At 37.5% G+C, this 12,836-nt stretch overlaps 1 protein-coding gene and 1 long non-coding RNA gene across 12 annotated transcripts in view; one reads left to right on the top strand and one right to left on the bottom strand.

Annotated features, from left to right (window-relative positions):
- ZC3H11A (zinc finger CCCH-type containing 11A) overlaps positions 1-10,337 on the bottom strand; it is a 54,277-nt gene extending 43,940 nt beyond the window's left edge. For 3 of the 11 annotated variants that reach the window (XM_007481196.3, XM_056815758.1, XM_056815762.1), the window contains exons 1-3: positions 10,202-10,337; positions 2,097-2,159; positions 796-853 (exon numbers count right to left, since the gene is read on the bottom strand). The gene's annotated coding sequence lies outside the window, so the exon portion shown is untranslated. Of the gene's footprint in view, positions 1-795; positions 2,160-9,152; positions 9,234-10,201 lie in introns of those variants that run through there. The other 8 variants (XM_007481194.3, XM_056815756.1, XM_056815760.1 and 5 more) reach the window with 4 other exon arrangements.
- Positions 10,338-10,441: 104 nt separating this feature from the next.
- On the top strand, positions 10,442-12,139 carry LOC103095384 (uncharacterized). Its single transcript, XR_461547.3, has 2 exons — positions 10,442-10,682; positions 11,688-12,139. It is a non-coding gene; the product is annotated as an uncharacterized LOC103095384 (long non-coding RNA).
- The last annotated feature ends 697 nt before the right edge of the window (positions 12,140-12,836 follow it).

Here is a 12,836-nt window from a genome sequence, read left to right as displayed (position 1 = left end):
ACACCTTTGATTGTCTTTCCTAATTCAAAAATTCTTAGAAAAAGTTCTCTCTACCCTAAAATTACATCTTATTTACTTTTCAGTGTACATATTATATTCCTCCTTCTAACTTGGCAAAATTTAAGATACTTGAAGCTGGGGTGGGATGGGATATTTTTGTCTTGGTTATTACCCTGCCTATAGTACTTAGCACAAAGTAGGCACTGAAAAAAATGAGATTGCTGAATTGATTGTGAAGGACAGAGACTTCTGAAAGGTGCTATCAGTAAACAGTTCAACTTTTCACTCACTTGTGAGAAGCGTTTTTAAATATATTTTCACAGGAAAACTTTATTTGAAGTAGTACAGTTATAATGTTATATAAAGTTCAGTGATATGGCTAGGCTAAGTAACAGACAGTAGTGCCTTCAATATTTAATAATGTAGGTGCTATACCAGAAAACTATATTCTCCCAAAATATAAGCAGAAGAATTAACAATTCTTTGTATTCTCTGAGAAAAATTCATCATTAAAAAAAAAAGAAACAGAATAACAAATAAAATTAAATTCAATTAGCCAGTAAGCCATTTTTTTAACAGTCAAGTTCAGTGCTAGAATATCTGTTGAAAAAAATCAAGTACAAATCCATCTCTTACAGACTTATTGTAAAAGATGCTCATTTTCCTAAAAAGCATAAAATGCTCAATTTGTGCTTCTGAAAATTATGTAAACTTATTATACTAAATAACTGTAGTTTGAATTATATAAATATCTACTTCTTTTAAAAATGGTAAATGAGCTATCTCCATACTTACATTAGCTGGATGACCTCAACAGGAACGTCTGTCTTCAATGAATTCCAATTTATTACTCCTGTAGGTCGAACCAACACTCAATCCATGAATTAATAATAAAGGGGCAGAAAGAATTTTCCTCCTCACATTGCCAAGGAAACACCTCTCAGCCACAATTCAAACACAGGCTGTGCTTTTTAAACATCTCCCAACTATTGGAAGAATAAGTCCATTCGAATAACCTCTGTCAGACTGGAGACAGCCAGGGTTAGTTATCTCTTCCAAAAAAAAAAAAAAGTAGTTCATTTAAAGATGAACTTGAAATTCAAAGGGCTACAAAAAAAGATCCATCTTCCACAGCCGGACAATTAAATTTTTTTTTAAAAAAAGAAAAACAAAAAATTGAATAATATCCAATTCTGGTCTTCAAGATTTCTTCACCTATTAAGAAAAAACAGAAACCTTCCCCCATCTTTATTATCTGTATACTGAAAATACACTTGCAAGTGAAAGTATAGTTATGTGTATATCTATGTATATAATCATATACATATATACAAATTGTTTTATACACACAAACACATATACACAAATGTGCATAATCAAAGCATCTGAGTGATTTTTCATCTTTAAAGCATATCATAAAAATCTTTAGGTTTGACTGCATTTTAAAAAATGATACAAACTTAGAATCAAGGTATCTTTTTTTAAAAGGCTGAATCTTGGACCAGCCCACAAATGTTGATGAAATAAGTCTTACACATATGAATGTGTATAGTATGGATGCATGTATAACATTAGCATTTCCAAATGATCTTTAACAAAATAGATGGAAATGATTAGAATAGTGACAACTGAATGGTATGGTATAGCAAACTAAAGAAGGCAGAGAAGCAGAGAAGCCATCCTGAACACAGTTATAAAACATAGGGAGTTTAACATTTGGGGAAAGACAACATTTCCTTTAAATCAATAATTCCACTAGCAAGGCATTAAGTATTAGCCATGCAAAGACTTGCTTGAGCAGCTCAGTTTCAATTTTTTTAAGACACTGACTACAAACAAGGAATTTATAAAATGTCTATTCAGATAAGTGAACTCTTAATTTTGCAATGATAGTGACATGATGTAACAAAAATGTTTAAATAAAAATATTACTATGCTTAAGGTTTGCTCTAGATTTTTAAATCAGCCCCAATAACTTAAAAGAATGTTGATTCTTATATAAGCTGCACAATCTCTAGCTAAATCTTGTCAAACTCTATCCAAGATGAAACAAAAAATTAAATACTATTTAGCATTTTAAAATAAAATGTGGACACCTTTTACTCACACAACACTAGTCAAATTTCCAGGACTTTTTGGAGCAGGGAATATCCCCAAACCTAAAATGAAAAAGAAGGAAAAATCAGATCTTTAAAAATTTATTATTAGAATTTATTCCCAGGTATCTCAGTACTTCTCTTCCCTCCTTACCCCAAAGAAGGCATCATTCAGCAACAGATATATGTGGAAAGATAGATATCTTTCATGGTTCCATTTTTTAGCTCATCTCTGGATGTGAACATTCACAAATTATTCTTCGAATATTAAATCTGCAGCTCTATGCAATGTTCTCTTGGTTCTATTTATTTCACTCCTCATTATCTCATGTTCTTTCCAAGTTTTAAAAAAATTAACCTGCTCATTATTTCTTATGGTGCAGTAGTATTCTGTTACAATCATATATGACAATTTGTTTAGCCATTCCACAACTGATGGACTTCTCCATAATTTCCAGTTCTTTATTACCACCAACAAGAGAGCTGCTATAAATATTTTGGAACAAAGAGATTCTTTTCCTTTTCCCCTGATCTCCTTGGGAAACACACCCAGCAATGGTACACAGTTTTAGAACTCTCTGGGTATTATTCCAAACTACTCTCCAAAATAGTTGGATCAGTTCACAATTCCATCAACAGTGCATTAGTGTGACCATTTCCCCACATCCCCTCCAACATTTGTCATTTTGTTGTTTTAGCCAGGCTGATATAATACCTCAGAATTGTTTTGATTTGTAGTTCTCTAATCAGTAGTAATTTAGAACATTTTTCATATACCTATATTTGGCTTTGATTTCTTCATCTGAAAACTCTCTTAATATCTTTTGCCCATTTATTTTTATTTTTATTTTTTATTCTTCTAAATTTGACACGGTTCTCTATATATTTTAGATATGAGACCTCTATCCATGAGATTGTCTAGAAAAAAATTTTCCCCCACTTTTCTTCTTTCCTTTTAATCTTTAAAACTTTTTTGTTTGTAGAAAATGTTTCAATTTAATGTACTCAGAATTATTCATATTATAATTTCACAATGCTCTCAAAAAATCAGATCTTGTATTACTTAAAATAAAAATGGGTTTTAAAAAAGTTTTACTAAGAGAAAATCCCCACACTTTTCCCCTTTTTAATAATTGTATATCCAGTCCTACTATAATACATCTTAATGTAAAAACTTTTACATGGTGAGGATCACCTTGTCCATATTCATTTTACCAATTAACAGACACACCAAAAAGCAGACTGTTTATTCTTAGTCAAGATAAAAATGTCCAAAGTAATTTTTTGACAAGCCAAGAAACCAGCTTCATGAGGCATCCAGGGTTTTGGATTTTTTTTTTTAACAGATTACTTTAAAAGTCAGACAAGCATTCTCTTTGGAAAATGAAGAGTAACTTAGCCAAAATTGTTTCTGTGTGTCTTTAACTATATCCTGTGCAAATCTTTTAATCATGACATTATAAATTATAAAAAATTTTTTGGCATGTTTAGTGCCATTTACTGTCCTTATTTAAAGGCATCTATAGTAAATATTTTAATTCCACTGGCCAGTTAACTTGGGTTTCTCCTTGTTCTACAAATTCCCAAGGGATCAATTTAAAGAAAAAACCCTTCAATTGTTAAAAATTGATATATTCACAAATAGATATTTAGGGCCTTTTAATTTAATTTTTTGAAATTTAATTTTAAAAATTGAGGAGTGGAATTCAGTAAGTATAAATTTTAAAAATTGATCAGTATTATGGAAGTAATTCAGTTTTCAGTAAACTAACAAATAAGGAGACTGAGCTTTGCTCAATTGTTGTGGAATGATTGAAATGATTTTTTAAATGGTGTCAAGAATTTTTTATTCAGGGAAAGAGGAGTAGAGTAGGGAAGGAGAAATCTGAATTCTAAAATGCCAGAAAACAATTGTCAAAAAGTGTTTGTATATGCAACTGTAAAATAAATAAAATGTTTGTGTGTGGGGGGGGGGTATTGAAAAAAAGTTTTGAAGGCCCCCAAGTGAGCCAGTGCTAAAAGGCTTTATTGCTTTGGATTCCCATGGCCTGGGAGACCCTCTTTTTACAGAGCCAACAAAATCTGTAAAAGTCCCCACAAGGAACATGATCTTTGTCACTTTTTAGGTGATTAAGATATGGAGTTATTTGTACTTGGTCTTGTAAAAATGAATCTCTGATGCAAACATCAACTCTGAGAGGGAGATCTACTATGGAAGGGAAGAAAGTTCCTAAAGTAAATGGACTTGCAGAACCTGCCTTCTGGGTAGATCCTCACTGGAATGGTTTCAGACTTTCGTTATGTATCTCCATCACACAATCATAATGTATAGGCTAATCAAATTGGTGAAATGTGAGCTGAATGCTGGAACAATTGTGACTGGGCAAATGGAGAATTCACAAAGTTGGGGGCAGAAAGGAGATAACACCATCCTTGAGAAGATGATTTGGATGTAGCTTCTAAAACATGGGATTTATAAGAAAGTGACTGATGGCCAGCCATGAATATACCTGAAAAACAGTACTTGGAAAATTAAGCACCTGGTTACTGAACCCTACCCAAGCCTGAGCTCTCTTCCAAAAGCCCTAGCCCCATTAGGATCATGGTGAGTGGTGGTACAGAGGCCAACAAATGGAAGAAAGGGATGCTACGTGCTCAGTGTTTGTGCAATCCCTTTCAGCAATCACTAGATGTGATTTCGGGCCAGATGGGAACCTTTAGAGTTACCTGAAATATCCCATGAATTTAACATAAAACAATATTGGGTCCCCAGTAAGGTGAAGGATATTTCTTCTCTAGTAATGGACATGAAGGAAACTAGAGGATTCCATTATATTAGATCCCCTTAAACAACCCCATGCTTTTGAGGAAAGCAAATAATACCTGGCAGCTTACTGTTGACTACAGGGAGGTGAATAAAGATACTATGCCAATCTCTACCCAAAAAAGGTAGGGAGAGGGGGAAGGGGGGAAGGGGGGGAGGGGAGAGAAATGTTTTTATTTTTCATGACCTCACATATTCAGACAAAAAAAAAATAAACACAACAAAGATACAATAAAAACCAAAATCAGTTCACTTTACTACATGGTTTTATCACTATCTTTTATTTTTTTTAAGTATTTTAAAAAGTCACTTGCCTGGTTTTGCTTACCCAAACCCCAAGGCAATGCTAGTGCAATGTCTTTCAGTGCTATATTACACAAAAAGGAGAGGCAAAAAAGGTGGAATTTTCTATGCCAACTAGTACTTTATAATTTTTTCAAACACTTCAGATATTATTTCAGCCAACCTTCCATTTCTATTTAGGATTCCCTAGAAAATCTTTATATTGTTGATGAGGTATGTCTCAATCCTTTCTTTCCCCAAATATCTCTATAGCATTTAAAAAACAAATCAAAAGTTTTCATATATATCTACATATGCCAGCTATACTGTGTTTATTAGTAGTAACTTAACACTATTACCTGATTTTGGCTTGTAATTACTGACCTCATATGCACAAAAGAAATAGAACTGTAAGTACTCTAAATTATGCTATCTGTATATAATATGCAAGCTAAAAGCCAATAATCACAGTTAAAGTTTAAATTTATCTTTAGGAAATCTCATTTGTTTAATATTTTTAAAGTTTTGACATCTTTTTTTTTAAAACCCTCTCCTTTCATCTTAGAATCAATATTGTGCATGGGTTCTAAGGCAGAAGAACTGTAATGGATTAAGTGATTTACCCAAGGTATACAGCTAGGAAATGTCTGAGGACATATTTGAACCCAGGATCTCTCATCTTTGGGCCTAGCTCTTAATCCAGAGTCACCTAGCTGCCCCTGGTCTATCCACTTTTGAGATAAGACAGTTTATAAAGAGACATCTGGATTGTAGACTATGGATGGGGCCATTTAGGACTTGGATAGCAACTTGGATTAAAGCTGGCCATAGTCTTTTATTCTACAAATATATCAGGACAGCATTGCTTATTATACTTTTGAACACCTTTCATTCCAGTATTTATCAACAGTTGCTGCAGCAGGAGTGATATAAGGCTTTTGCATGCCACTATTGCTATCCCGGCAAAGGAGTGGTCTCCTTTTTTGGATAAACTATAAACATATCAGTTCCTACTACAGGTGATAAGGCCAGAAGTTTGTAAAGTGATCACCTGGCAGCCCTCTACTGCAGGGTTCATATAATTACAAGGATCTGCTTATATTTCTAAATTATTATCCTGAGGAAATCTTCTAAATTTTCTTTATAACAAGAAGCTTAACAAAGTAACTGAGATATAGCATTTGAATTTCAATAAAGTCTTTCATTGGGATGCTGTTTTCAAGTGTCATTTTATTTTGAAAAATACATTTACTGATGCCTTTTGTCTTTACATTAGTAATGTTACCAACACTACCAAGACACTTTCCCTTGTGATAGGGAAAAATAAACAAAACATCCAATTTACCTGGACTCCTATACTAGCCTGTCCTTTGGTTTGCTTGCCTCAGTCTTTTCCCATTCCAATCCACCCTTCACTCTGCTGCCAAATTTCTCTTCCTAAAGCACAAAGCTAACATGCCACTGCCCTTCCCTTACTCAATAAACTCCAGTGGTTCCCTATCACCTCAAGGATCAAATCTTCTATCTGAAATCATAACCTGGCCCCTTTCTAGCTTTCCAGTCTTTTTATACCTCAATCTTTCCCCATATCTGCTGGAATCCAATGACACTGGCCTCCTCGTTGTTTCTTCAGTGAAGGCATTACATTTCCCCACTTTAGGCATTTTTACTGGCTGTCCTCTTATTACTGGATTTTTTCCCCTCCTCATCTCTTGCAAGTCTTGGCTATTAAGTCCTACCTTTTATAAAAAGGCATTTCCCAGTTCTTCATCTTGGTATCTTCCATCTGAGATTTGCCTCCAACTTGCCTTGTACATATTTTGTTTGTATGTAGTTATTTGCATGTTGTTTCTTCGATTAGACTTTGAGCTCCTTGAGAGCAGGGGCTGTTTTTTGCAATTCTTTCTATCTCCAGAACTTAGTACAGTGTTTGTCTCATGATAAATATAATAAATACTTGCTGACCTAATAAATATATTTGACAATCTAGGTAATAATCTGTCCTAGTAGTCCTCCACCTTTCTGTCATGGTAGAGGAGGGAAATTTCATTACCTATTTTTCTGGACATTAGCTGGTTTTTCTATTACTTGGAATTTACCCTCTTTAAGTGATCTTTTCAGTTACATTGTTGTAGATATTTTATATATTGCTCTTTGTTTGTTCTGCTTACTTTTGTTTCTTTGTATTTCTTTTTTAAATTTCTTACCTTACATCTTAGAATCAACACATGTTTCTTTGTATTGCTCATATCTTACTTCATATTAATATTCTGAATCCCTAACTTGGGAGGTAGAGCTTAAGTATGGACTGTTAACTTCTGAAAAATTAAATCTTCTGTCTATAAATTTTCTCCAATGGAGAGGATAGAACTGCTCATTTTTCTGGGCCAGAAACAAGTTCATTGCACTTGGTCCTTGGAGAAATTCTCAGCTTCCAAAATATTTCCAGCAGCACCATTATATTGGCAATGAGTGGGTTATTTATACTTGTAGTGTAAGTTTTCTTTTTATTGCAAGACTTATGATTGACAATAGTTTCCATTCTATCAATGGTAAAGTAAAAAGTGGAGGAATATTCAAAGCTCTCACTTCAGTCCAGAGTGCTACATTTATTTCCAAGAGTAGTGGAAGTTAAGAGTACATAGAAGGTATAATCTCCCTCTCCAAAGTTACTTCCTTGGGCCAGTCCAACTTTATTAGCATTACCCCAGGAAACTGAAAGCTATGTCTAAAGATACTGCTAAAGGGTGAAGGTGCTCAGGTGATCTTGTCCTTGGGGACATTTCTTTGAAAGCTGCTACAAATAGTTCTACAAGTTTATCATGTGCTAATATAAAAAAAAAATCGTATCACAATGGAGGTCTTATACTAAGTAACAGGATTTGTTTGGTTGTGTGACCTGCAATTAAAAACAGTCTTCATCCTGCTTTGGGAGCACCAGCACAAATACAGCAGTAGTAGTTGTGGCATTTGAGATACCCCAGACCTCAAATCTTTAATGATTTTTTGGGGCATGGACTAGTTCTTGATGAGGTCTGTCTTTCCCTCGTGTTGTTAAGAGACAACTATCTCAATAGGTTTCTCATTTGCAACCATCTTTATTTCTATGGTGTGTGTGTGTATGTAGGGTCCTTAACTTGAGCCTGTGAATTTTTATTTTAAAATATTTTTAAAACTGTCATTCATTATAGTTTCCTTTGTAATCCTAGGCATTTTACAACATTCTGAGATGGGGTCTGTAGGAGACCAGGTTGGTCCACAGCACACAAAAAGTTAGTAATTACTGTTCTTTTCACCTGTATTAATAAGGATACTTGAAACATATGCCAGAATCCCAACATCACTAAAAATGCTGTCTATGCTGTTAGGAGAAATTGAAGATGTCAACACACCAAAAGTATTTTCCCTGTTTCCAAAGCTTATGCAAGAATCTTGTAATAGGTTTATTATTGGAGTAATACTGCTGTTCTTCCCCACTTGCATCATCTTTTCTCTCACTTCCAAGTTCCCTCTGGATATATGGTCCTACCTGGATGAGAAAATTGGCAACAAAAAGAAAACATCTCCAATGTGTCTTAAAATGAAGATAAAAAAGATGGGAGGAATCCTAGCTACCACAGTTCAATTCCTTCATTTTAGAGATGAAGAAACTCAGATTGAGAAAATGAAGGTCATTTTCAGTCACCTAGAAACCAGGCCTCCTCACCACCAGTCCAGTGTTTTTTCCACTACACCATACAATTATCCTTTTAATACTTTTGGATTTTGAATCATAAAGATCATTAATCTATTTCTCAGGCATTTCAGTTTTAGTGCCCAAGTTGCCAATAAGACCCAAGAATCCAGTCCTCAAGATAGATAAGACACATAGTGGTCAATCACAGCAAATTCCAGTCTTTTTCTCTCCCCACTCCCTCCCCATTTTAAACTAAAAACCTACAACTACCAACCTCTTATTTGATTGGAAGAGGGGAGCCTAAACAATGCAGCCAAGAGAAAGATGTTACATGTTTACAAGAGTTAAACCGCAGATCTATTTGCTATTTGTATCAAGAATTCACCAGATTCTGCTCTCCTTAGTGTAGTGGAAACACTTTACAATCTGCAAATAAATAACTCATAGGTTGCATTTCCAGATAACCTCAAGACCAGGAAAAGTTCCTTAACTTTGTTTTACTTTGGTCATTGAGTCTTTCTTTCGTATCTCCCAGCACACAAAGCTTGGCACACAGTAGGCACCTAAGAAATGGTGATGGACTGTCCCTAAAAAAGCATCTCCGTGGCTGGTTACAGAATGTCCTTCAGGTCCATAAATTAAGGGAAACGAAGGCAAACGAAAGGCGGGAAGACAACATATTCCTTTTCCCGGGAGCCACAGCAACGAGGGGTTGTCGCCCTTCTTCAACACTACGAGGGATCAGGGGGTGCCCCGAACTAGAGCTGGAAGGGACCCCACGTCATCATCTAGTCCAGCCTCTTCTTCGTCGTCTTTTTCTTCTTTTTTAAACAGAGGAGGGAAACTGGAGCTGCAACGAAGCCCAATGCCCGGCCCGAGTCGATATTCGAACCCAGGGACCTCCGCTTCTAGCTCGTCCGCTCCCTCCGGGTCAGATTTTGGGGAGTTTCTCCGGACTGATGGGCTCGGGCCGGGCCAGAGACGCTGGGTGGCCAGAGAAGGTATCATCACTTGGCCGCAGGCCCGAAACAGGGGTCGAAGCCCGGCCGCGCAGGCAGGGGGAGGAGTCCGGGCTCCGCTCCGCTCGGCTCGGCCGTGACGCGGGGGGCGGCCAGGGTGGGGGCGGGGAGGGGGCCCCCGCCGGCCTTGTGACAGGAGCGGAGCTGATGGGGGGAGGGGAGCCGGGGCGTCTCGGCGGGCGGGGTCGTTACGGCTAGGCTGACGAGACGGCCCGTTCAGGGCTTCCTAGGCCGCCCTCACCGGGGCTCCCCGACACCCTCCGAAACCGGACGCACTCCGGGGTCGGGAAGACGGTCTAGTTACCTGAAAGCAGAGACTTAACTGGACCGAAGTCGCTCTCCACCGCTTCCGCTGCGGCCTCGACTCTCTCTCATCCGCTACCAGGGCCTGTCGCCGCCGCTGCCGCCACTACTTTTCGTTCCTCCCGCACCAGCCACGGACCCTCCGGGCTGCCAGCCTCAAAGATGGCGCCTGGTCGACTGGCCCAGCTCCGAGGCCCGGCCAGCAACCAAGATGGCTCCTGCCCACGCCCCGTGCCAGCACTACGCTCGTGACGCACGGAGTTCTGGGAGCTGTAGTTTCCTTGGAGAGGCAAGGTTCAAGATGGCGTCCTTAATGTCCGACGTTGAAGAGGTCGGGGGAGGCAAGGGAGGGACTTAAGAGTCGGGAAGATAGGCAGTGGAGAGTGAAACTTGGCTTCTTTATTTCCTATCTACCCCATCCTCATATTTTGCTGTTATATTCAATCGTTTCCTGCTTTGGGGTGAAGAAAAAAATAATACAGGTATTTGGATTTGCATTGCTCAAAACTATTATTGTGTGAAATGTGATTCTAAGCCAATAGAATTATGTTGTGCAAGTTCAAATAATATGGCCATTTAAAGGACGCTTATTATTAGTATTAAATGGGACTTTGCTGAATACAGAATGATTTTAACAATGTAACTAGAAAGAATGTCTGCAAAACAATGAAAAGTAAATGCCTCACCAGTTCCGTGGTTTGTTGAGTTGAGAGCTAGACCTAGAAACTTGAGGTCCTGGGTTCAAATTTAGTCTAGACACTTCCTAGTTCTGTGACTCTGAGCAAGTCATTAATTCCCATTGCTTAGCTCTTACCACTCTTCTGCATTGAAACTAACATGCAACTTAGATTCTAAAATGGAAGGTAAGGGTTAAAAAAAGGAAATGTCACAAAAATTACAAAAAATAAATATTAGGAGATACTCTCACCTTTGTGGAAGTGGGAAGGCCACCATGAGTGGTTGTACGTTCCACATGCTTTCAGACTTTTTTCAAGCATTAGCATGACTTTTCTGTTCTTTTTTGTTTGTTTAAAAATATTTAATATTTGGGAAGGGGAAAGGGGTAATGGGAAAATTTGGCAATGCAAAAAAAGGTAATAAAAATTTATTTTCAAAAGTGTCTTGGAGTATTGCAGGCATCTCAAAAGGAACTGTGGAGGTATTGATGGACTTGCAGTTAGGAAATTTAGAAAGTTAGGAAAAGCAGTTCCAACCTGTGGCACATAATAGCTTTGAACTTCTCTGAGACTCACTGTCCTCATCAGAAAATAACTATGAGATCCTGAAGTTCAAATACCTTTAAATGTCTGTGATGGAAGGGGAATGGTCAGAAAACCAACTGATTACTACCAGTTATTATGATAACACAAACTGTGGCCAGATAACAGAGATAATGGTAGTAGTTAGCATTTTAGAAAGTTTTAAGGTGTTATAGTTTTAGACATGTTTTTAAAAAGATTTATACTTTTTGTTATGCCCTCTATAAGGTGTAAAGAAGTCTTGAATCAAGCTTCAAGAATTTAAAACAATTTGCCATTGACTGCCAAGAAGACTTCTAAAACCTTGCTTTACAGTTCTGGATACAAGAGTTCCAAGAAGTATGGCCCCTGGAAGTCTTCAGGAGAACCCAGCTCTAGGGAAGAGAATGATCTTTGTCTTTTGACTTTCACCTCTATCCGCCTGGAAAGGAAAGAGAATTTCTTTCTCTTACTCTTCCCCACCCCACCCCCACCCAATCCTATCTACCTTGAATTGGAATGATTTGCCCAGTATATCAGATGAGAAAACTCTGAGTTTATTTTTAGTCTTCTATTTTCTCCCTTTAAGCCTTCCTTACACACATATCTAATTATGTCATCCTCTGCTCAAAATTATTCAAGTTTCCTGTTGCCTACCAAATATATTTCAGATTTACCCAGGTACACTCTCAGTCTCAATCCTTCTCAGTCTGATATTCTACCTTTCCAGTTGACCAGTAGGATTTTGTTTCAAATCCTTAAGATTTTGAGTAATAAACATGCATTAGAGAATCAACAACACTAAGGAGGAAAGAGTGGTATGGAGAGAGGCATTGTTCTAAGTCTGTTCTCAACTCATGAAAAAAACTAACTAGTAACATTCAAAAACTAAAGCTAGAAATTTATAAAGAAATACTATGTAGCGGGGCAACTAGGTGGCTCAGTGGATAAAGTGCTGGGGCTAGAGTCCAGAGGACCTGGGTTCAAATTTTACCTCAGGCACTTCCTAGTTATGTGACCCTGGGTAAGTCACTTAACTCCCACTGCCTAGCCCTTACCACTCTTCTGCCTTAGAACCAATACACAGCATTGTTTTTAAGACAGAAGACAAGTTTTTAAAAAAGAAAAAACAAATGCTAGGCCAGTAAGAAAGTAGTCACAATCCAGGAGCAACTGGTCCAAAGCATGTAGAGCACTGATGGTAAACCTATGGCATGGATACCAAAGATGGCACACAGAACACTCTGTGTGAGCACTCATGATGCCTCCACCCCCACCCCACCCCAGTTTGTTACTAGAAAGGCAGAGGGACTCCTGCGGAGCTGTTCTTTCCCTCTTCACTGTGCCTGACATTTTTTCACATTACTCATCTCTGCCCAGCAGCCCAATGGGAGTGCA

The sequence above is a fragment of the Monodelphis domestica genome, chromosome 2 (assembly GCF_027887165.1).
Source record: "Monodelphis domestica isolate mMonDom1 chromosome 2, mMonDom1.pri, whole genome shotgun sequence".
NCBI lineage: Eukaryota > Metazoa > Chordata > Mammalia > Didelphimorphia > Didelphidae > Monodelphis > Monodelphis domestica.
The sequence above is the reverse complement of the archived record's forward strand: the minus strand, read 5'-3'. Positions and strand labels throughout refer to the sequence as shown.